The following is a 25,082-nucleotide window of genomic DNA, read 5'->3' as shown; positions in this document are numbered from 1 at the left end:
AAGTAGGCAGAGAGGCAGGCAGAGAGAGAGAGGGGGAAGCAGGCTCCCCGCTGAGCAGAGAGCCTGATGTGGGGCTTGATCCCAGGACCCTGGGACCATGACCTGAGCTGAAGGCAGAGGTTTAACCCACTGAGCCACTCAGGCAGCTTGAAAATTCAGCATTTTAAATGAAAGTATAAACATATAGATTGTTGAGAAACCCATACTTAAGCAGAAAAAGCAAGGTATTTTGAAAAGAATATCACAACTGTAAGCAGTAATCATTGAATAGATGGTACAAAGTTCTAAATTCTTTTTGCATGAATGTTTACATTAGGCATGCCAAAACGTTCAACCTTACTTTGATAAAAGACCCAAGACAGTTGCATCCTGTAGACACATCATTTGAGAAATCAAATCATGGAAATCTCTGCTGTATGTACTTCAGTTTTCACTACAGTCCCTCTCTTAGCAGTAAATATCGAATTCACAGCCCTAGGAGTAGGCAGCCCAGCAAAGTTAATTTCCTGTACTGTTCTTTATTGGCCTATTGCTACCTCTATTTCTGAATTTCTCATTGACCTCCTCCAAATCAGTTTCACGGTCTTCTGGTCTGTTAGACAAGCACAGAATCTGCTCTCCATCTGCTCAACAGCACAAATGTTAAATTCTTAGTTTAATCTATTACCACTGTAAGTCTTTGATGTCTTGGGGATACCTCTTCTGATCATTGAATTGAAATAGCTACCTTTGCCTAATCACTCCAAATATCATTCCAAATTTGCTTACAGGCACACCCTGAACCTAGTTGTAGGTGTGCTCCATTCTAGATTTGCCTGGCATCAGTGTATGCTCTCCCACTGCAAATGCAGTTGATAGAGAGAGAGAATGGGTCAAGAAATGGATATAGCATCAGTAGAACCAGGTTACACTTCCCGTTACCCTTAATACCCATTACCCCGTTACCCTTAATGCTCTGTAATTAGCAGACCCTTTAAACACTCTGACCCTCATCATCCTTTGTTAAGTGGAAACAATAGAATGACATTAGATGGCTATGAGATTAAAATGATATGGATAAAAATACTACAGAAAAACAAAGTATTACCATAAGATATGCTGATTTTCAAAATATCTTTGTAATATTCTGAGATAGGGCTGATTTTTTTTTCCTTGAGTAATAATATTAAAAGTGGTCATTAGGAACACTCAATATGGGATTATTATTACTAGACTTCGAGGTATAATAGATTATATTGGATTTTGTGAATTTCCTAGAGGAATATTTGGACAGTATTTACATTTAAAATATATATGTGTGTATGTACATACGTATTGTATGTGTACATATATATACATATATACATATATGTATATTTCCAAACAATTGATTCACAAATTTTTATTGATTGATTGATTTTCAGTAAGTGTATCTCTTCTTGGTATTCGTTATATAAAATTAAGATCTAAGAAACTTTTTAAGCAGGCTTAAAGTTGTTGAGATTCTTGCTTCTTTCCATGTTAAAAATTTTATACTAGAATAATAGTACAAATGACAAGATTTTTTTCTTTCTTATGCCCCTGTATGAATCCAATCACAAATAACTACTTCCATGTCTTTTAGTAAGTGATTTTATCTCTCTGGACAAATTTATTTCACATAAGATGAATAAAACAGTTGGAATATAATTTTCTGTATGTTCATTTAATAGAAATCCTTCCTCTGATTTCAAAGAGTATTAATATAATTTTAATGTTTTTGATCTTTTAACAAACTTGTTTTCACTGCAGTATATTCCTTATATAATAGAGTATTTGAAAAAAAATATCACTTGTTTTCTTTCTAAGACCTTTAGCTAACATTAGCTCAAAGTACTTTTATTTTGCCCTTGAGATAGATTCACCTAAATAATATTTTCCTTGCTAACCTCAATAGCCTGACACGGTATATTACTTTTTGAGTCACTGTCCTCCTTTTCATTTCCAATATTTTCTTAGTCATAACTTTAAGAAAAGACTTTTGTAAAGCCACATCGAATATTGCTAGCTCTTTATTTTCTTTTCTTTGGAAATTGTGAAGTATTATAGTTCAGTTATGGGGTTCTTACTCTCTGCCCCAGAGAACTGACTCCCATCTGTATTCATTTTTCTCCCCTCATTCAATTCTGGATTTTCTTTATTCAACATCATGGGTGTCCAGTTTAAAAATTTATGTGGTTAATTTCTCTTTATCTAATTTTGATACAGAGAGCCCTGATGTTTTTTGGCTACCAGTTAGCTATAAAATTATTAGCAGTACTGCCAGGCCAAATGATCTTGAGAAAAAGGAGTGGAAGGGAAACCAGAATGGATATCTCCTCTGCCTTGAAGTGTCATTAAAACAAGGGGATGGCTCCACTTATTTGCTAGAAAACAAAAACAGAGTGTTCATGAGCTTTTTAGCACTAGAATTATTTTTTTCTTAATCTTTAAAACACAATATAAACTAAATTTTAATTAAAAAATCATACTTAAGAGCACATTCCCTAAAAATAAAAGTATTCATTTCCTAAAAGATTAAAGTGTAAGACTAACATGCCAGAGAGATAATTATTGACATTTTATGTATAAACACATTCTTATAACACGGATTTAATTTTCCTCTAACTTCAGTGTTCACCTCACTATTGGCTTAAATAGCCTGGATAAGGGAGGAAATCAAATCTAGAAATTAGGAATCTGAAAACGTAGCAGTAGTAGCAGTGACAATAATGAAAATAATAATGGCTAATATCTTCAAGTTCTTGATAAGTGATTGGAATTACTACTTTATATGCACTACTTTAACCTTACAAGAAAAGTTAAGGATATAGTTTGTATCTTTATGTATCTGTTATAGATGAGAAAATTGAGTCTTGGAGAGGGCTTTGTACATTTTCAAGATCATACAGATAATTAGTGGTGAAGTTGGAAGTCTATCCAAATTCTTGCCCCAGAAAATAAACATTTATTCAATTCTCTGTCTTGGAAAGAAACAAGAAAAAAGAAAAGCTGTATCTTGAAAGGCAATGGCAGAAAGTATATATACAATTAAAAAATAGCTATAAGTCTATATAAAAATTAGGCAAAATTTAGAAAAGTTTATTATTTTTTCAGTTTTTTCACAATCAAAAATGATACTTATGAGTGAGTTTTACCAGTTAATGTGGTTATTAAAGGTATAATGTTTAATGACATGTGGCAATCTTGATTGAATGGAACTCTATAGGACCACTGATCTACAAGGATATATAAGTCTTTACATCAACATGGAGCATTTTCTTGGAACCTCTCTTATGTATCATTTCTGTGGTCTACAGAAAGCCTTAGCTAGGTTTACACTTAATGAATTTCTAGTTTCTAAAGTCTCTAATTCCCACACTTGCCATAAGACACACTTTTCTCCTCAGTGCCCCAATCCAATTTAGTTTCTATTCTGATTCAGTAGCCTAAAATAGATGGCAAAGGGAACACTAAAGTTGTAAATAAATGAATCCATTGAAAATGAATAAAGAAAATGATGAAATGAGATCTTAATCAGAATAAAAATTTAAAGAAAAAATGAACAATAGTATTTTTATTTTTTAATTTTATTCATTTATTTGACAGAGACGCAGCGAGAGAGGGAACACAAGCAGGGGGAGTGAGAGAGGGAGAAGCAGGCTTCCTGTCAAGCAGGGAGCCCCATGTGGGGCTCCATCCCAGGACCCCAGAATCATGCCCTGAGCAGAAGGCAGATGCTTAATGACTGAGCCACCCAGGAGCCCCAAACAATAATACTTTTTTAAAGTAAAGAACAGAAAAGAAAACAATAAGCAGAACAGATGAAAATACTTTTAAAATAGCAAATAATATTTTAAAAATCCCATACAATGAAGGGATAAATTAAATGTCAGTAACATGGAGTCTAGATTAAACAGTGTCTGGGAAATGAAATGAGAAAAGAGAGAAAAGGACAAATGACCTGACCTTCATTTAATGGATATAAGTCTTCTATAAAGGGCAAAGAGGTTATGTCAACAGAGATGTCAACCTAGTAGCCCCAGGTAGAGGTCCTCAATCCATCCTCCAAGCTTGAGGAGAACATATGAATAGGAGAGAGAATAAAAATCTTTGTTTTGCAAAAGCTAGAGAACATCGACATTCAGTATGTAAGTAGTCTTCTTAATATTTGTGAACAGAAATAGTATTGATGGTAAATTTAATCTCAGTATACAAGTAAAACCCATTTCTTGTTAGCCAGTAGTCTCCTTCAAGGAATTTTTGGGATACAAACATCTAATTCCATTTAAGTTGTCCAGGATTCTAACCACTGAGAGAGAATGTTGGTTGGGTATGATATAAGATAGGTGGTAGACAGGAAGAGAAATTGGCTAAAATATTGATAGGACCAAAGCCTGGAACACAGATAACTAAACTGGATTTGTATTCTACTTATTAATTTCTTCTAAAGCTAGTTTACTTGCTTCTACATGCAACTGTTGGATGCAGCTATTTAAATCATGTAGTTTATAATAAGTGGGATCTAGACATTGTGCTGGGAGTATTTTTAGAATAATTATTTCTTTCAAGTGGATATTATAATGATCCTCTCATACAAAGACATTTATTGGAAAACATACATTAAAAAAGTGATTATTCTTGTCTTTTTCCTCCCCCCTCCTCCTTTTTTTCCCATCAAATATTTAAAATTGATTTTAAATTAACATCTATTACTTCAATTCTCCAACTATGAAACTATTCTAAAGTAAGATTTGAGAAATATTTTAGAAAATGGAAGATAAATATTCACATAAAATTACAATTTTGCAAGATATACAAGTACGTCATTAAAAGGATTAGTTTATAGAGAGGTTGTCTTCTCTTACCCTACACTTAGAATAAGGGCCTTAATGTTAAACATTACATAAATAGGAGAGATTTAATTAAAACTTCAAGAAATGTGTTACTGTTAATTGAATCCTTGCTATAGTTACCTTTGCAAACCAACGTTAATGAAACTCCAGTTCAAAGTGGATGGGTTTGGGGAATTGAGATAGCTATTTATCTCCTTACCTGAGATGCCATGATAATTTTGTCAGTAAAACAGAGAGCCCAATTAGGAGAGTTCTCCTTTATAGCTATTGATCAAACTGCTAGGATTTCTAAATAAAACGAATCAGAGGTTCAAAGGCCATAAAACAAGGTCAATGAGTGAGAAAGGGAAGTACTTCCCGCATTTTGAAAGCCTTTCACCTGTGGAGCAGAAAATGGACTTAAGTCCTGCCTGAAGCTAGGTTCCGCCCCGCCCCTCACCTAGCTGGCTGTCCCTTCCCCCACTCGCTGAGCCGCCCAGTCTGGTATCTCTCGGTCTGGTATTACCAAGCTATAAATTGCCCTAGAGCTTAGAGACAATCAGGTCAGCGCCACTCTCACAAGGGAAAAGCTGCTTACTTCTGAGCAGAATGGTTCAGGGGAAAAAGAGGAGGGAGGGAACCCGTGCCTTAGTCGTCACTGCGCTGGCGAAGGGTGGAGAGAGATGGGGGAGGGGACTGACAGAAACTGCGACCCCAGCGGGGTCGCACTTGGCCCAAGTCTGCAAACTTAGTGGTGGCTGCGGGGGAAACTCCCAGAGCACTCCACCGCCAGGCAGCCGCTGCTGCTGGGTGGAGTCGCGCTCCCCGGCCCCACCTATGGGACAGATCTCCAGCATTGCTGGTCCACAGCACCCTTCCCGAAAAGTCTCCAGGCATCCATCTAGCAAGACTTAGATCATTCCGCCCACCACTTCCACCCCAGGACCCTGACAGAATACTATGATTAGCCTCAGATAGCCCAGAGGACCCCCTCCCTGTGTCTCAGTTTGAGGACGCTCGTGCAGAATCCTTTCGCATGCCCGCCTTGCTCCGCTTTCACAACTCTGCTGGGTCAAATGGCCAAAGACAAACTTCTGCCTCTCCTTCCGCTGCCACCTTTTCAAAAACCCACAGCCTGGGAACCCACACACATCGGAACTCCTAGGGTGCTGGTGTAGTCTGGGCATGCTCAGTATCAGAGCAGGTTTTGATTGAAAGTTAAAAAAAAGAGAGAGAGAGAGAGAAGGAAAGAAAGAAAGGGTGAAAAAGCTTTGTATTATGCTGTCTCCTTCTCTTGTACAAATGGCTTGCTGAACAGGTTGTAGGGCATCCCCGCGTTTACCCAAAGGGTTTATCAGATGCCCTTGATTCCGTCTCCTTGGGATCTGTCCCCCTCTTAGTTCGCCCCCTCCCCCAGAACCTCCCTCTTCTGGTCCCTGTCCGCTGTGGGGATGGAGAGACACTAACAGAACTGGGATGGGCGATGTTGGCTGAGCGGAGCCACCTATGATTAGTGCGCCCCGATTGGCTCCTTGGAGCAGCGTACCCGAGGTGGAACCAATCAGGCGCTCGGGGCTGGGAGATGATGGGCGGCCGCCTCCTCACTGGAGGGATTCCTGGAGAAGCTGCAGTGTGGGGATGCTCTAGACCGAGTACTGCCCTCGGTGTCTTTCCACCTCCTCCTTCTGCAGCGGCGGCGGCGGCGGCGGCGGCAGCAGCACTTAGCAGCGGCAACTTGAGGCTGCACCCCGGGCCAGCCCCCCAGGGTGGTGCTCAACTGAGAGGGGGGCTCAGCGCCCCAAGGGGTGTGTGTAGGGTGGGGGTGGCCAGCTGGGACCAGCTGGTGGCCCTGAAAAACCTCCCACACACCCACACCCACACACCCCTTTTGTGTTGCAGGCTGCCCCTCCAAGAGCAGAGGCAGCAAGAGGACGTGTGTGTCTTGCACAGGTCCACGCGGGGAGAGCAGTGGGGACGGAGACCGGCACCACCTTCTGGTCCTCGCTCCAGGTAAGACAGCGAGACTGGCAGGGTGGCCACCTCGGAGGTGCCCATGAGCTTGAATCCGTCCGCAACCTTTTACTCTCGGTACACTTGGTTTTGGTGGTGGGAGGCTGCAACCTGGGGAGAAAGCCCCGAGTGGCCTATTGTGAGAAACATAATGAGCCACATGTACATCTCCTGGAAAAGCACTTTGCACAGTGCCCGTGATTTAGAGCCTGGAGTTGCTGTTGGGCATCCCCCATCTTCTTGCGCCCTCTTTCCTTCTCAGTCTTTCTTCTTCGACCCCCACCCGCAATCTCAATCTCTCACCTCCCCCGCCCCTCGCTCAGTCTCTCTCGCGTCTTCACCCTCCTCCTATCCTAAGGCGGCACAGGGTTTCTTTCTCATCCTGGAGAGGATTGCCTTTTCTCTGAGGAGGGGAGCGGGTTGGAGGTGATGGAGAAAAGAGAAAGATTTCTTTCTGCCCCCTCCCCAGGGGGGCGGGGGAGGGGGACCGAGGTAGAATGCAACCTCTGCGAAAATTAGAGTACAGAGAGCATTTAAACTGAATAAAGGGAGTAGACAAGCCATCCAGCCCAGGCTGTCAGAGAGGGGAAGCATCAAGTTTGACTTGATCTCCTCCTTGCAAGAGGCTGTGCCTCTTACTTGATTCCTTCAAATGAAACAAAAATAACCCACTGATCTAACCCACTTTCAACTGCTTAATTGCTGTTGCTTTTAAGTGCTAACCATCTGACTTTTCCTGTTTCCATCTGTCCTGTGGGGCTGACTATTTGGTATTGCCCATCAGTGGTAATGTCTGAACTTTCAGGGGTTTCTCATGCAAAGAAAAAAAAAAATTAAAAACAGATGGTTACTTTCCTCAGGTTCTCTGGTATAGCCTTTATGTTGGGAAGTAAAAAATGTAAAGTTTCAAAACATTTGTAAGTGACACTAGTGTAATCAAGAGGTTTGGATTTCTACTTTGAGATGACAAACCTTCTAGTTAGTTTTGTGTACATGTTGATTTTCACTTTATTGAATATTAACCCTTCGGTGAAATAAAGCAACAGTTTCACTTTTGTGTTAAAGCTAATTTTGTGTATGGATTGCCAGTTCATTCTACTTTTTCTCTATGTTTGCATTTTATTGCCCAGATATCAGATTCATGCCTTCCCTTATTTTCCTTTAATGAGAATATTTAGTGGCTGTAAACATGGTGTTTATGCAATTTCAGTACTCCATTTGGAAGGCACATGGAAGCTCGGTTGGCCAAGAAGCCTCTTGTACTGGAACAAAGTTTAGAAAGTAATGGTAGGAAGATAGCCTCAAATTTAAAAAATCTTAAAGGAAAATTGTTTTTGTTCTCATTTCTTATCATAAGAAAGAGAAGGCTATCAAAACAACTGTGTTCCCTGGCCGCCTGCACAATAGGTCAAGTGAAAGGTACTTGTTGGACAGAGCCTTGACAGCAGCTTCAGCATCTAATTCCATCATCCGTGATATAAGCTTTCCTTTCCTATTATTCATCAGAGATGGCTAAGTGATTATTGTCAGATGGGAGGAGGTAGAGAGAAGTGCCTAGCTGAATGTAATGGGAAAGCATTCCAAGTGGGTTCTACATGAGCAGAGAGAAGCCAGCAGATGTTAGTGTCCAGATGAATCCTTTCCTTTGATTTATCAAGGGAAATGCCAAGTCTTACATTTTTTTCTACGTGCACACTTGGGATAAGAAAAGGCAGTCTTCTTTCTAACTCTGTCTGCTCTTCCACACTAATTTATGTACCCCAGAAAGTATTTTTTTCAGCACATATCTTTAGTGTACAAGTTTGTACACTGACTTAGAGAAGAGCTGGTTTCACTTACCATCAATGTAATGCATATTTTCTAAACTCATTTTCCATTTGAGACACTTATCTTTTCTATCTAAGTAAAATTACCCAGAGTCACAAAAACAAGATCTTATGTCTAGGGTTTTGACATTTAAATGCCTTTTCTTTCTTTCTTTCTTTCTTTCTTTCTTTCTTTCTTTCTTTCTTTCTTTTTTTAATGTAGTGTCTCTGTTGAAAGCTAACTAATTTTTAGAGGTGCCACCTTTTGGATACAAGGACAAAAGGACAACCGCTTAATTGCCTCATGTGTGTACAAATGAATTAACAAGTTTAGACATGAAAAGATGTACAAAAAGGAAACCCAATTACTTCCCATGTGAGCAAATTAAGATTTTGTTTGCTTATTTCTCTACCGTCTTAGGAAAGGTAAAAGTTTGGGCTTGATTTGTAACATTTTCATGTCTTTTTACAAATGTTAACTAGAGCAAAGACATGTGAGGGAGATGCATATAAGTATTGAGTTTTTCACATACTTCTGAAAAAATTAAGCCTTTATATTCTGGAAGTCAGAACTAATTCCAATTTATAATGAGTGGGTTGAGAAGAGACTTGAAATGATACATGGTAGGAAATTATTTCCCTGTCATCCCACAAAGTGTTCTGGTGTGATAATTTCATACAATCTTCATATTTTCTCCTTTAAAAAGAATATCTTAGTAAATCTTATTAATGTTTCAGAGCAAATATGGTAATTAGACTTTTGCGTATGTTTATCAGAACTAAAGGCTGCTCCTATAATAGGAAATCCTAAAAAATTAATTCCATAAAATACCACATAATAGAGAGTTGTTGCAGAGTGGTTTGTAGCTTCATTTCCTAATGGAGAATCTTATTCTATTTGGTCAAATGATCAGATAGTTCTAATCAAGAAAAATGAAAATGGATAAATAACACGGTATTTACATGATAAGATTTGCACATTAGGCTTGGTGCTAACTGAAAATAAAACTAGAGTAAGTAGCTTGTTTTAATTATATTTGCAAAATGAAATAGGAGATTAATAAATAAAATGCAGAATGTGTTAGAAATCTGAAAGTTAATTTGAACTTCCTGTTAACCTAAAGACACCATGGACATGATATCAATTCATCTCTTTTGAGGTCAGTTTATTAAATCAATTTAGAGAAATTCCTCAAGCAGGTTTTGAGAACTATCTAATCCTAAAGAACTCAACTTAAGACAGACAATTATATGAGCCTGAAATACTTATAGCTCTTGTGATTTCCAGTTTGTGCAACAGCCGGGAAGAGATATCATTAATGCCAAATTGGAACATAACATTTCTTTTTCTAATGGTAGTGATTAGATGATTTAGGAGAGGGAGAGCAGAAATAAAACAGTTTGATTACATAATGGAACAAATTTGGTCTGTTATTACAAAAAGCCAAGACCAAAGTTAGACTTTCTGCCATAGAATAATGTGGGTGTGGGTCTTGCAAGTGTTTTTGCGAAACAAGAATGCTTTTTAAAATTATTATCTGATCTACTTGTGGATTTTTAACATTTTTACATGATTTGCTTGTCATAAATCTATTTGTATCAGAAGTTTAATATATAAGAGATGCTTTTTAGCTGAATTTGTTTTCCACTGAAGTTGGCCAAATCTATTTAAACAGAAATAAAGTATATGAAAGTCTAAATACATAAGTATTTATCATTTAGGGATACATACTCACACATACATATGAAAACACATATGAGTATATGTGTATACATATACATGCCTATACATGTGTATACATTTTTAAATTATGTAACTTTTTCTAAAAGGATTAGAAATTAATGGGCAGTATCAATAATCTGCTGAAGCTAAGGCATACTCCTGTAAAAAGTACCATTCAAAGAAAAACAACAATGTCTTGGGATGTTTTTAATGGTTCTTTGGTTGAAAGCCTAGGAATACCCAGAGGCAAAATTAAAGGGGCTCTACATCTTTCCCTTTATGTAGCTCTTCTATGGCTTTGGCAAGAAGTTATTTTTATATGAATTGTGTATTAAAACAAAATCTCTCGGTACAAGAAGATGCACCTCTATATATAGGTAACAAGCTTAAGTCATATTTTCACATGATTTGGATGTAATGGAAGGATAAACTTTCTGTTTTTATAAGGCTCCTATCAGGTGTTTCTTTCAACATTTGCATAAAGGTTAACTTGTTCCCCATATTTTACATAATTGAATGACATGGTTATCACTGTTTTTTCAGGTAAGAGGGTGTGGTTGGTATCTTTGATAATTACTCTAGGAATGATAGTTATTTTTTGTAGTATTTTTGAAAACTTGATTGAAACCTCTCCATTGAGTGTGGCCATTTTTTTAAAGCAGGGATTTAATTTCTCCAGTTAGAAGACAGTGTTTTTCCCTCAGCATCTCTGTCATTTTAAGAGTTCTTGAAGAAATATTTATAGTGACTATAAGATAAACTACTGTAGCAGGGCATATGAATGTCATTCTATTCACGTGTTAGCAAAGGAAAATAAACTTATTTTAAATCATATTGCAAATATATTCATGCTATCTATTGTAAGTAAGAAAACATGCTGTCCTTTCTTGTATCTATGAATAAAACTTTAGCTTTTACTGTTTTAAAAATATTATTTCAAAGTGTACAATGAGAAATATGCTATGCTGTCAAAAGAGTAAGCACTGGAGATGTTATTTGTGTAGTTTGAAATAGAATTATAGAGGTCTTTTTGCAAAGAAGCCTCCTTTAAAAATATGTTTCCTTAATTTAAAAGCAATATTTAGGAGAGTTCTAAAACAAAGCTCAATTTAGAATAAAAATAATACATTTCTAATAGTATTAAAAATGAATATTCTGCCACGTCTTAAAAAAATGAAAAGCATATTTAAAAAATTATTTCTCTAAATTCTATAATTTTTATATTTAGTTTAATTATAAATTTATTTGTGTAGAACTAGTTCTTATTCTCTCTGTTTTTTTTTTTTGTTGTTGTTTGTTTGTTTGCTCAGGGCTTGGAAGTTTATGTGACATGCTGGTTTCCATAATTTACCAGTAATGTAAATGAGGGGATGTCAAAGTTCATCTTTTCGGTTACTGCTATTGTGGAGATACAAAGAAAAAATACTGGTCATTCCTATATTGGTCTCACATGTAGTATGTCGGACATACTAATTATACACATAGGGAGTAATTTTGTTAAAGAGGAGCTCTGGAAAATTGTAAAGCAGATGAAGATAATAAATGCCCTTTATTTCGTAGCTGGTTGTACAAAATGGGAGCTGGAAAATTTCCATGCCACATGAGAATGGGCTTTTTCAGCTAGTATAAAATCTGGTGAAACTATATGGTTAAGGTACAATTTCCTAACAGCCAGGTAAGACATTTCATCACACATACCAGATAACAACTCTGCTGTAATAACTCCAAACACTGTGGGTTAGACATACGGCTAAGTGCCTCAGTCAGAAATTAATTTTTGGTTGAAATATCCAATTAATTTAATCCAGATATTGTACTGAAACTTGGGTCTTACCACTTCCAAGTTAACCTATTTCCCTGTGAAATATAGCTTTCCTTTTAATTCTAAACAGTGTAGAGCTCATATAATTATTATATTTTGCCAAAGAATATTATGAGTAAAAGGAGTTGTCTGTTTTTCTCCTTCAATAGGTAAATGTTTCCATTTTTTTTCTTTCTAAATAATTTAACTAGTTAATCAAGGATAAAATGCACATAGACACTTAAAGACAAATAGAATCACAGAGTTACTTAAATGGAGAACATTCTTATAGTACCATTGCTTGAACAAGACATACTATTTCTTGTCTTCCTCCTACATCCTGCCTGACCACAACCGTATTTTCAGTCACCTGGAAATTGAGGGGAAAGACGGCAAGACCACCTCATCCCTCAGATGAGAATTCTCTGGGTGTCGCCTCTAGAGGGCAGTCTCTTGTTTTTATCTGAGGTCCATTTCCTCTCTGCGTGGGCCTTGTGGCCCAGACTTCACTCCAGCTTGGAGGCAGGTAATTGGATTTACTAATTGCTACTTAGAGATTTGTAGGCATATTTTCATCAACATGAGGGCAAAAACACACAATACTCAGACAAAACATACACAGCTATACCAAAGTTACTACGAACACTTTCAAAAGGTAATGTTGATCTTCTATGTTTTACCATAATGGATAAAAGAGCTTTTATTTCAGGTAATTTCTTTTCCTTATTCACAAATGATCCAAGAAAATGGTGAGATTGTTAAACTATGAATCAGTAACTTTTTGTACTTATTAACACCAGTGGATAAAGCTGAAATTATTGTTAAAAAGAATTTCAGATCCTTGGATTGGCTTTAGTACTTCTGAAATATGTACCTGTGTCTTGTTGTGGAGCCCTTAAGCATTTACATAACTTATCCTTATCACCGCAAATAATTGAGAATTGGTTTGCTTTTCTATGGAACTTCTGGATATTATTGTAAAACACCTAAGATTGCTTTTAAGATGGATTATTAATAATCTATTTTCTGACATAATTTTATGTGAGTGTTACTGTAATTATAAACAATGGTATAGCATCACAGCAGCACGCTAGACTTACAAAAGTGTCTGTTTAGAATTTTGTGCTCTCTCCTTGAAAAGGAGAAAGAGCCAACTGAGTATATTTTTGCTTCATGGTGTACTATACCCCAGTATTCTAGCAATTTAAACCATGGATAGGACCTTGTTTACTGTCTATAAAATGTGGACTCTGCTGACTTGAGAAAAAAAATCATCAATAATTTCTTTTTTTTTTTTTTTAGACAAAGAACTTAATGACTTTTGAAACAAGGACATGTGGTATAACACAGAGTAGGAAGGCCTAGCTGAGCTTCTCTAGCCATTAGGCTTTGATTGTGTAAGATTATTAAGAACAGTTGACACAGTTTCTCAGGAGAAAAGACAAGGTAGCAAAGCATTGAATCTGTTTCTCACTTAGACTCTCTGCCAGATTCTGGTTTACAAGGCTGGCTTTCTGCCTAATCCCCAGCATTTTCATCAGATTTGAGGAATGAATAAAGTGAACCATTGGGCATTACAGCATATTTCTAGAGCACCAGAATCACTCCTATAAATAGAATAACATCACCATCCTATTTTAACTAGAGTTCAAACTCAAGGCCACAGTTTTTATATTTAAATATATATGAATCAGACTACTATATGCCTAAAAATGCTTGAGTTTTATCTGTCTGGGTTCAGGAAATTCTCATGTTAAAAGTCTAGTTAACAACATGATAGTACCTATATTTATTTTTAGTATTTTTGTTAAAAAATAAATGTTAAACTTAAAAAAAAAGCAAGCATCTTGAGAGATATCTAACAATTCAAGAAAGTGACATGTCAACAAAAAGCCAATATACTCCTAAATTAACCAAAATGGCTCTGCTTTTAAATTTTGAAAACAAAGCAAAAAGGCAAAAAGTACTTGAGATACAAGCTTCCAATTCTTTTAAAATCAAGATTTGTAGGTACTTTCTAAAGCACTTCTAGACACCACGAAATGAATATTGATGAGTGGAGAGCCAACTCCTTCAGGAAAGAGTAGACAGGTTCTGTTATGGCTTGAAGAATCTGTTTCATCGTTTATATATTGAACATATAGCGACAGTTTTATTTCTCTTGACTTCTGGACCTTTAGACCCGTATGCCTTGAAGCACATTACTGCTCACTGCTAGAGTGGAAGAGGTTTGCTCGGCTCTCTGTCTAAGAGTAATCTTGTAACTCCCTTGCCTTTCCTTACATTTTCTTCCTTCTTCAACTCTCCCCTTCCTACCCTTTCCTTAGTCTTCCTTCTTTCCTTTTTCGATCTTAATGAATTATCTTCCTATAGACCAGGGAGCTTGGTACTCTAGGGCCCGTACTAATCTCTACCAGCTGGATTTATTTTTTTGCCAACAAGCAAGAAATTTATCTCTTAATTTATAGAGGTTTTAGGTTAGCTTCACAAAACAGCTGTATAGTTAAATAAGGGAGCAGTCTCTTAATTTGTTTATGGAATGTGCCATGATTTGAATGTTTTTAAGGTCTTACAGGAAAAGTCTAACCTATTGGTAATTCCTAGAACAAACTTGATTACAGAAAGATAGAGCAATCATTTTTGGAAGTCCCAATAAATAGCAGGTCCTATTAGGTACTTTTTTTTTTCTATTTTGTTCTTCTAATGATAACAATAAAATCATTGTTTTCATGACACTTATATAGCACTGTATTTTTAGAGAATTACATTGACTTATTTAATTTTGGTGATGAAGAGATTCTCCATTTTACAGATGCAATAGGGGAGACTAAGATATTAAGTTACCTACTTGCAATTACATACTTAGGAAGCCTTTTATGATTTTCACCTACTGAATCATATTGCCTCAGCATTTAATTAAGGGGAAAAAAAGTACATTTTCAGATTTTCTCAATACATATGAAGTAGTTTGCTATTTCCTATCAAAATTTGAAACAAATGTCCAACATCACTAAAATTAGATATACTCTATTTACATTGAAAAGACATGGAAATTTTAATATGCTGTCATTACTGTTGTAACCCTAACTTTGAAATAAGTTGTATTTGTATTTTTAAATTATTCAAAGGACAGCTTTTTAAAATGTAAGAGAAGTCACTGAGCTTGAGTCACTGGGCTCGGCTGGCCCTTAGTCATTGCTGTATCACTGCAATACAAGATATCCCTGCACTTGTTTCCTTATTTGTGAACTATAGGGTCCTAGGACACCTCCTGAGTGCACAGAGATATGAATGAGATAATGAGTGTTATAGCTTTACCCCAAGTTCTCCATCTTCATCTCTCATCTTCCTCATTTGTACTCACACACACAACTTGTTACTGCTTCCTGAACTTAATATTAATGGAAGTTGTTCAGTATCAATACTTTTCTCTTCTATTCCAAGATGGAGAATGCTAAGCAGGGAACATACCCAAGCGCAATCATTATTCTAGCCTCATGGGAATGAAGTCCATCACTTAGCAATTCTCAGTGTGAAGAAATAAACCCATTTGGGAGTGACTGCCAGGAGCCATACACGTTGCGATGTGGACCAACTTGATGGACTCTCTAGTTTATCTGATACAAGGAAACAGGAGTTTTAATTGGGGGATGGCTACAGAAAGAAAGCAAGATTAATTAGAGCATAGGAAAGGTATTTTATGGGGGCTTTTGGACAAAAACAAGCTAATCATATTCTCGTATTCTTACTGCATGTCAGGTACTTCTCTGTGTACTTTCTATGCTTCACGCCATTTAATATTCCCAGTAATCTTCAGAGGTAGGTACTAATTTGTAATTCTTTACATGAGAAAATTGTGGGGAAAAAAGTAACTTGTCAGGGTCCTGTGACTGTTACGTAGTAGGACATTGACTCAAACTCAAGCAGTCTATTTATAGAACCAGTATTCAACCATAAGCAATCGTATAATCATTCAGCTCCTCAGTGGAGGAAAGGGAGCAAATGGTGACCAAGAAGTAGAGGTTTCTAAAAGAGACTGAAGAGACACGCAGGCTAACTTTATCCACTTCATAGTTAGTCAATATGACCATTGTGGTGATGTGAGAAAAGCAGGAAACTTAGAGTCTTATAGTCCTTGGTACAGATGCCTACTCTGTAATGGTGAGCTTCAATAAAATAGTTCACTGCTAGAGGTTTCATTTCACTAGGAAGAAAAATGTAATAATGTTGGCAAATTATTTCATACTCTGTTAGTAGGTGGCAGATCTGACTGACCACTCTTGTTACCCATTTTTATTAGTCAGGAACACTTTCACTTGCAAAAATTCCACCTAATTCAAAGTGATCTAAGAAAGAAAAGGGATTTTAGAACTTATGGTACCGTAGAGTTCAAGAGTATCTTGGATTTAGTACTAGCTGGAATTGGGAAACCAAATCATGGGAGCCTCTACTCCCTTCCCCACTCTCATCTTGGTTCTACTTTCCTCTGCCAACACTTTACTCAGACTCAGGCCCTTTGTTTATGGTGGTTGCAATGCACCAAGTAACTATAGGGTTATGTAAGAAACTTTGATGTAAAGAGAACATCTTTTTTTTTGCCAAAAAATCCAGGATAAACTTGATGGGAACAACTTGGGTAACTTGCCCTGAACCCATGAAAGGGGATATTTATGTAGGCTAACCATTGTGTCCTCCCTGGATTTAAAAGTTGGACATAGTATTATTTAACTAAATGGGAAGAGTTTTGTTGAAAATGACTAGATTTAGGGCAAGCAAAAGCAGCAAACATCCAGTTCCTAAGGTATAAGGCACGGACGGACCCTGAGAAAGGATGCCAGCTGGCCTTAATGGTGGATCAGCCCCTATGGCTGGAGCCCCTATCAGCCCCCTGGAGAGCCCCTATTGTTCCAGACACTTAACACCTCAGTTGGTGGGTCAGGGGAAGATCCAGAAAATTCTACAGAAAGGTCCATAGTAGTTGAAGTTGTGGAGAGTAGTGGCACTCAGAGGCTTGAAGCAATGGCCATTTACCAACAAATATGGAAATGCTCAACCATTTGACAACAGGTATGACTATATCTGTATGGAGAGACTGAATATCAGAGGCAGAGGGCTAAGTTGAATGCCATTTAATTCTTTTGGAGTCTTTAATGCCTTTCTCTCCCTTTTTTTAATACAGTATGCAGATACTTAGAAAACTTGAAGATTCCTAAATTCTGAACTCAGTAGAGCCAACTGAAGATATGTACAGGGCCAGCTGTGCAGAGGTCAATACTTCAAATTTTTGTTGTGTGTTGGGGGGGGGCAGTGACTTCCAATTTATAACTACCTTATTGCCCTAACCATCTATACATTGTCACAGATGGAACAGAATGAATTTGCACAAAAATATGATACTTTTTCTCCTTGCTGTACCCCAAAATGAAAAGGAATTATTTAGGAATAATGTGTCTTTCTTCAGGAAGCACCAACATGATTTTATTACATGCAGGCACTGTTTTGGATGCTGGGAATCCAAAAAGGAACCCATGAGACAAACCTGCTTTTAACACAGCTTGCATTCTAGGGAAGGATACAAACAATGAAAACTAGCATCAGTAATACCAAAACACAACTAAGGTGGTTTCAAAAAGTGAGAAAAGCTATAAAATAATAAAAAGGGTGAGTAAATAAGGCAATATTGGGGAGTCTCATCAACTAAAATTATGCAAGTTGAGGCATAAAAGGAGAAGGGGCCACGTCATAAAAATTTGTAAGCAGAGGACACCAGGTGCAGAAGCCCTATAGAGGGAATGAGTTTGATCTGCTCATGGAAGACACAGCAAACAAAGCTGAAGTGTAAAGATACTGGTTTCAGAGTAGAACCATGCTTTAATACTTTAATTAAAACAATCTTTAAACATGATTAAGGGAATTTCCAAAACAACATGATTGTGTATAACCTCAACATCGTTTCAGTATAGGTGGGATCTCATATCTGTGTGCTGTATTTCCAGTCTGTTCATAGGCTTACATTAAAAAAAAAAAAAAAAAAAAAAGATTTTATTTATTTATTTGTCCAAGAATAAGAGAGTACAAGCAGGGGGAGCAGTAGAGGCAAAGGGAGAAGAAGGCTTCTTGCTGAGCAGGGAAGCCCAATGCAGGAATTGATCCCAGGACCCTGGGATCGTGACCTGAGCTGAAGACAGGCACTTATCTAACTGAGCCAACCAGGCAACCCATTGGCTTACATTTTTTTATGGTTACAATCACGGAATACATACTATTTCCACTCTGACTTTCAAAATGCATTGTTAGGTGTCTTACAAGTGTGTATTTTCATTTTCCATATTCATCTTTAGAAGTGTAACTCCCTTTCTTTTGCGGCATGTATCCCTTAGACACTTTCTATGTTTCTTCTGTTGAATCTTGATAACCTTTCTTGTTTTGCCCTCCATTTCTAAGGGAATCGCATACATGGGCCTACCCCCAATTTTATTATTTCTCTGAATTTAAGTGAACACCTTGGCTTTTTATGACATTAATGATTTTTTTCAATGTAATTTCCTTTTGAGTATATATTTGATTATATCCTACAAGACTCTAATTTAGATTTTGAAACAAAAGTAAATAAACACTGGAAACATAATGAAACAAATCATTTTGTGTCGATTGTCATTTAGACAACATGGGTCTCAGTGCCTTAACCGGAAATTATTTTTCCTTTATCTAGTTTCATATCCTGATTTCAAGAACTCCATAACCCAAGTCTACCTAGGTCACTTTATGATAGTAACCTGGGTGCTGAAGAGGTATATTAACTTTTGTGAGATTGCAGTACCACTCAATATGCCACAGCAGTAATGAAGTAATAATTAAAGCGTCAATCTTAAATGGCCTTCTTTTTTTCCCTTAAGATTCCTCTGGACATTATATGCTTTGATAGTGACCTATTTTGAAAATGGAGTTTTCTTTGCTGAAATTGCACAAAACCACCTATGTGTGAAGATAAAGAGTATTATGCTGAGTATTATAATCAGTATTCTGGTCAATAAATGATATGCTCTGTTTCCCTCATCTGTGGATCCAAGGTTCTTTGGTATCCAACTACCTTATGTTTTAGTATGTAGATACATATATACTTGCATAGATTTGGATTTTTTAAAAATATTGCTGATTGTGCCACTAACTGCAAGTGTTTCAGGATTTTGCAATGATTTTTTTTTATCATCTCTGATTTGCCAGTGCCTGAGAGATAGTTGGAAAATTATTATGTATAAAATTATATATATATATAAAATAATATTATGTATAAAATTAATATGTATACACATGGAGTCTGGGTTTTTTAGTCAGTTAAGCGTTTCCCTTTGGCTCAGTTCATGATCCCAGGATCCTGGGATTGAGCCCCACATCGGGCTCTCTGCTTAGTAGGGAGTGTATTTCTCTTTCTCCCTCTGCCTACTGCTCCCCATCTTTGTGCTCTCTGTCAAATAAAATCTTTAAAAACATTTTAAAATTATTATGTATACTTAAAACACACACACAATATGGACAAAAGTCTACCCTACAACCCAGCAATTGCACTACTGGGTATTTACAAATGTAGTGATCCGAAGGGTCATGTGCACCCAGAATGTTTATAGCAGCAATGTCCACAATAGCCAAACTATGGAAAGAACCTAGATGTCCATTAACAGATGAATGGATATATACAATGGAACCTTTTTTATGGTGTTATGTTCTAGTATTCTTCTAATTCATTAAATAAATCTGGTCATGGCTAAGTAAGTTAACAACCTACTAACAAGTAACAATCTGCAGTTTTAAAAATACTTCTCATAAAAGTATTACCAATTTTCAAAAAATATAGTTCCTTTTAAAATATAGTGCAATTAAAAATTAAGCATATGTAAGTACAATAGATATACAGAAATTTGCAGTGGCTTATTTTAAATATAGGGGACCATCATACAGCAAATGCATGAAGTTTAATAACATTTCCATACCAAACTTATAATGTTCTTGCTATATTCATATATGGATTTTTTTTATAAATTTGCACTGGATTATTGTGTTGTTTCATTTTATTAGTTTTTATTGAAATTCCATTTAACATACAGTATTAGTTTCAGGTGTACAATTTACTGATTCAACACTTCCATACAACACCTGGTTCTCATCACAACTGTATTCTTTAATCCCCATCAACTATAACACCCATTCCCCTCACCCACCTCCCCTTTGGTAACCTTCAGTTTCTTCTATAATCTGTTTCTCAGTTTTCCTATTTTTCCCCCTATGATTGTTTTGTTTATTAAATTCCACATATGAGAGAATCATATGGTATTTGTCTTTCTTTGAGTGACTTATTTCGCCTTGCTTATTACTCTAGCTCCATCCACATTGTTACAAACAGCAAGTTTTCATTCATTTTTTTAAAATTTTACTTATTTATTTGACACACAGAGATCACAAGTAGGCAGAGAAGCAGGGAGAGGGAGAGAAGGGGGAGGAAACAGGCTTCCTGCCGAGCAGAGAGCCCAATGCGGATCCTGATCTCAGATCATGACCTGAGCCGAAGGCAGAGGCTTAACCCACTGAGCCACCCAGGCGCCCCTCATTCTTTTTCATGGCTGAATAATATTCCATGTGTATATACATATACACCACATCTTCTTTATCCATTCATCAGTCAGTGGACATTTGGATTCTTTCCATAATTTGGCTATTATTGATATGTTGCTATGAACATCGGGGTGTGTCAATGTGTTGTACTCCTTTTTTGGTTATGGGTAAATTTTCTTGTAGAGTATAGAAAAATACACAGATATGCTTAGAATGTTATTTCTCTCTTTTTTTTAAATTTCTCTTCTTTTAAAGTAGCGAGTACAGAACTAGTTTATGGAACCAATAGTCAATAAAGACTAAGCACAGATATTTAGAATATTGTGTTCAAATTTAAAAAGAGGCAAATAATATAAAGACCTTCAATCTGTCTCTAAATTAGTGATACAATTTTACTAGATAATCTCTCTGACACCTTTCATTATTCCTTTGGTTTTTCTACTGTCTGTGTGAATTTCTCCATAGTGGTGCCTAAGATTGGAGATTGTGTCCTCAATCTTTCAGTCATTTCCTTCATTGCTTGAAACTATTTAAGGAGCACAAACTCCCAGACATCTTCAACCACCTGTAGAAGAATAAAATAAATTTCAATTGAGACACACCATAAACCAGGAAAAGTAGAATACCCAGATGTGAACTGTGAAATAGTAAGGCTAGGGTAGAATTTGCTTTGGTAATGAACAATAGGAAAACCTCAGTGTCTTAAACACCTAAGCCTTGTTTCTTGCTCCCACTACTTAATCACTATGGATGTGTGTGTGTGTGTGTGTGTGTGTGTGTGTGTGTGTGGTAGAGGTTGCAGGGGGAAGAGTATTTCTCAGATCTACATAGTCATTCAAGGACCCGGACGGATGAGACCCTGACTTTTATAACACTGTCATCTCAACATAATGTTTAAGGATTCATTGCAGTAGGGAGGAAAGCACTGGAAGCCTTCTCACCAGCATGTAACTACTTTGACCCTAGAAGAGGCATAATTTCTGGTCAGATATGAACAGTCAGGGGGCGCCTGGGTGGTGCAGTGGGTTAAGCCGCTGCCTTCGGCTCGGGTCATGATCTCAGGGTCCTGGGATCGAGCCCCACGTTGGGCTCTCTGCTCTGCGGGGAGCCTGCTTCCTCCTCTCTGCCTGCCTCTCTGCCTACTTGTGATCTCTGTCTGTCAAGTAAATAAATAAAAAATCTTTAAAAAAAAAAAAAAAGATATGAACAGTCAGATCGTCTCCATGTCCAAACCTACAAGGGCACAGAATGTATAACATAGCCCTGGGGTTTGAAGGTGAGGATATTGTTAAGTTCTTAAAGCCTCCTCTCTAAGTTGCAACTGGAGAGTACAAAGCTTTATGAAACCATGTAAGAATGAATGATGATTACTTGAGACAGCGATGGCTTCATAGAGGAGGAGAAGCATGATCTGCACTCTGAGGAACTTTTATATTATTATGAGGGATGCTTAGTTCATTCTTTAATGAAAGCTTGTCTTTTCTTGACCTGCATCTCAAACAATGGATATATATTTGATTAAGAATGCTAGAGCTCCTGGATCTTGCGGCTGGCTCAGTCAGTAGAGTCTATGACTCTTGGTCTCCCAGTTGTGAGTTCAAGCTCCATGTTTGGTGTAGAGAAGACTTAAAATTAAAATCTTAAAAAAGAAAAATGCCATCACTCCTGGCAAATTTGGAGTGTACATTAAATCATTTTTTACTTACTAGGAGTCCAGACATGAAAACAAGTGCCGATTTAATACATCTGTTGGGATATGTTAAAGACTCCTCACATCCACCACATGCAAACCTGAACTCATTCATTTCACCAACAAATCTAGTCTTTCCCCAATAACTTTGATCCTAATGAATGATTCAACCATCCAACTAGTTGTGTTATCTAGAAATTTGCTTTCATGGGTCTCTCATCCTTAATCCCAAATCCAAAATATATGCTGTCTTGATCACTTTGGGCTCACAAATATCTTTTAAATTTATTTATTTTTCTCTACCTCCATTGCCACACCATAATCAAATCAACCTGGCCATCTTAATTCTTTCAAATCAATGCCTAGTCTGGATTCTGCTATTCCCCAGCCTAATTTCTCATATTATTTCTCTCGTCTTCATGCTCTGGTCACACTGGTCTTCTTTCAGATTTTTAATATTCCAGTCTTCTTCCTGCGTCAGGACCCTAGCATGGGCGGCTCTCTATGTTTTGAGTATTGTGGATGTATCTGCTATGGACAGACAAAAATATTGTAAATTTAAAAATGTAATATGGCTGACTGTTTAAGAATAAATTTTTATTACTTATGTTTGAGAACAAATGTTCAGCTTTTCCATATTATAAGAGAACGAGTTTGTCACTTCTAAAAATTAACTGCAGAACTATCAAAAATTGGCAAACTGGGAATTTGAACAGTAATGGAAACTTTTTAAAAATTTTTCACATTTTGGGAAACTCTAAATCAAGTTTAAATTTGAAAATGTTGAATGCTTACCTCCTTTTAAAGAGAAAATGTATTTAGGAGGGCCTGGGTGACTCAGGTTACTAAGTGTCTGCCTATAGCTCAGGTCCCACATTGGGCTCCTTGTTCACAGGGACCTTGCTCTTCCCTCTCCTCCTTGCTCATGGTCTCTCTCGCTCTCTCTCAAAAAAATAAAAAAATAAAAAAATTTTAAAAAGAAGAAATGTATTTATAAATTCATATATTATACTTGAGGATACTCATGAGACTAAATTTAAGTAATGAAGATCTTGAATGGGCTGTAAAGAAATGCTTTAAGTTTATATCACTGAAATTTTAGTCTTGGGTTTTTTCCCCAATTATTTTGATAATGTGTTTTCTCAAAATCATAGCATCACAGATTTCTTTCTTGTTTGTTTCTTTTCTTTTTAATGGGAACATTCTGTGATCTAACATCCTCTGGGTGTGAAAACACACTTCCAGAAAATATCTGAAAAAAAAATGCAGTGAAAATAAATCTAGTGAAAGATAAAATAGTGAGACTGTAACAAATACAGGCTGATATGTTCTTTAAAATTCTTTGATTACTGATTACTCATTTGAGAATAATTGTGTCAAAAAATCTCTGAGAGGGGCACCTGGGTGGCTCAGTAGGTTAAAGCCTCTGCCTTCAGCTCAGGTCAGGATCCCAGGGTCCTGGGATCAAGCCCCATATCGGGCTCTCTGCTCAGCGGGGAGCCTGCTTCCTCCTCTCTCTCTCTGCCTGCCTCTCAGCCTACTTGTGATCTCTTTCCATCAAATGAATAAAAAAAAAAAATTAAAAAAAATCTCTGAGATATGTTTTCATTTCTATACTTTTTTCCAACAATAATGTACTAAATTATAAAATTATAGCAATAAAGAATGAATGTTTACTATCCCAGTGCAAAAACTCAGATTGAACTTGAGTGCTCTGTGAGTGCAGGAACCATTTTTATGTTGTTTCCAATTATATCCTCATTGCTGACCTACCTAGCAGTCCTTAGCACTTACTAAGTAAGCACTTAAAAATCTTTGATGGGTATTACTAGATGAATCATCCTTGTTGATTTTATTTTCATTTGTTTCTCACTCATTCCCATTTTTCTTCAAACTAATATAGTAACTTAATGTGTGATCTTGGTAATAAGAATCTTCATGAACTGGAATTAATTATAGTTGACTCTCATTTTTATACAAGGCAAAAGATGACTGTATCCGTCTTTACTTTCCCCAAATAAATTGGCCAGAGAGCTCACTATTAAATTCCAAATGACTGTGTTGATATAAGTGTTCATTTTGTGGTAATTAAGAGGGCAAACATGTTGAAGGATATATTTCAATTTTACTTTAATGGGACTACTATTTCAGATTATTTGGGTCAGTGCTATCTTTCAAATAGATAATCATTCTTCACTTTACCTTTTCACTCTCTCTTCATCTTTTCTTACTGCTGTTTTTAAGGAGTTCCTCAGTTGTACCATAAATCTGTATCATGTTCAAAGCACAAAGAGTTCTATTACTGAAAAACAAAGACATTCATTCTGTATAGATTTCCAATGTATGTTTAATTGTCTATATTGGAAACTATTTATTAATTTTTTAAGAGATTTTATTTATTTATTTGTCAGAGAGAGAGAGAGAGAGAGCACACAAGCAGGGGCAGCAGCAGGCAGTAAGAGAAGCAGACTCCCGGCTGAGCAGGGGGCCTGATGTGGGACTCAATCCCAGGACTGGGTTCATGACCTGAGCTGAAGGCAGATGTTTAACTGACTGAACCACCCAGGCGTCCCTATAATGGAAACTTTTTAATTTTTTTTATTATTTTTTTAAA

General features: G+C 36.8%; 1 protein-coding gene across 2 annotated transcripts in view; it reads left to right on the top strand.

The window, feature by feature from the left end:
* The first annotated feature begins 6,429 nt into the window (after positions 1-6,429).
* The window catches only part of SYT1 (synaptotagmin 1), a 539,629-nt gene continuing 520,976 nt past the window's right edge, over positions 6,430-25,082 (top strand). For both annotated transcript variants that reach the window (XM_059402413.1, XM_059402412.1), the window contains exon 1: positions 6,430-6,842. The gene's annotated coding sequence lies outside the window, so the exon portion shown is untranslated. The remainder of the gene's footprint in view (positions 6,843-25,082) is intronic.

The sequence above is a fragment of the Mustela nigripes genome, chromosome 6 (assembly GCF_022355385.1).
Source record: "Mustela nigripes isolate SB6536 chromosome 6, MUSNIG.SB6536, whole genome shotgun sequence".
In the NCBI taxonomy this organism is placed as follows: domain Eukaryota; kingdom Metazoa; phylum Chordata; class Mammalia; order Carnivora; family Mustelidae; genus Mustela; species Mustela nigripes.
Note: the sequence above shows the minus strand (reverse complement) of the source record. Positions and strands in the feature narration are given on the sequence as shown.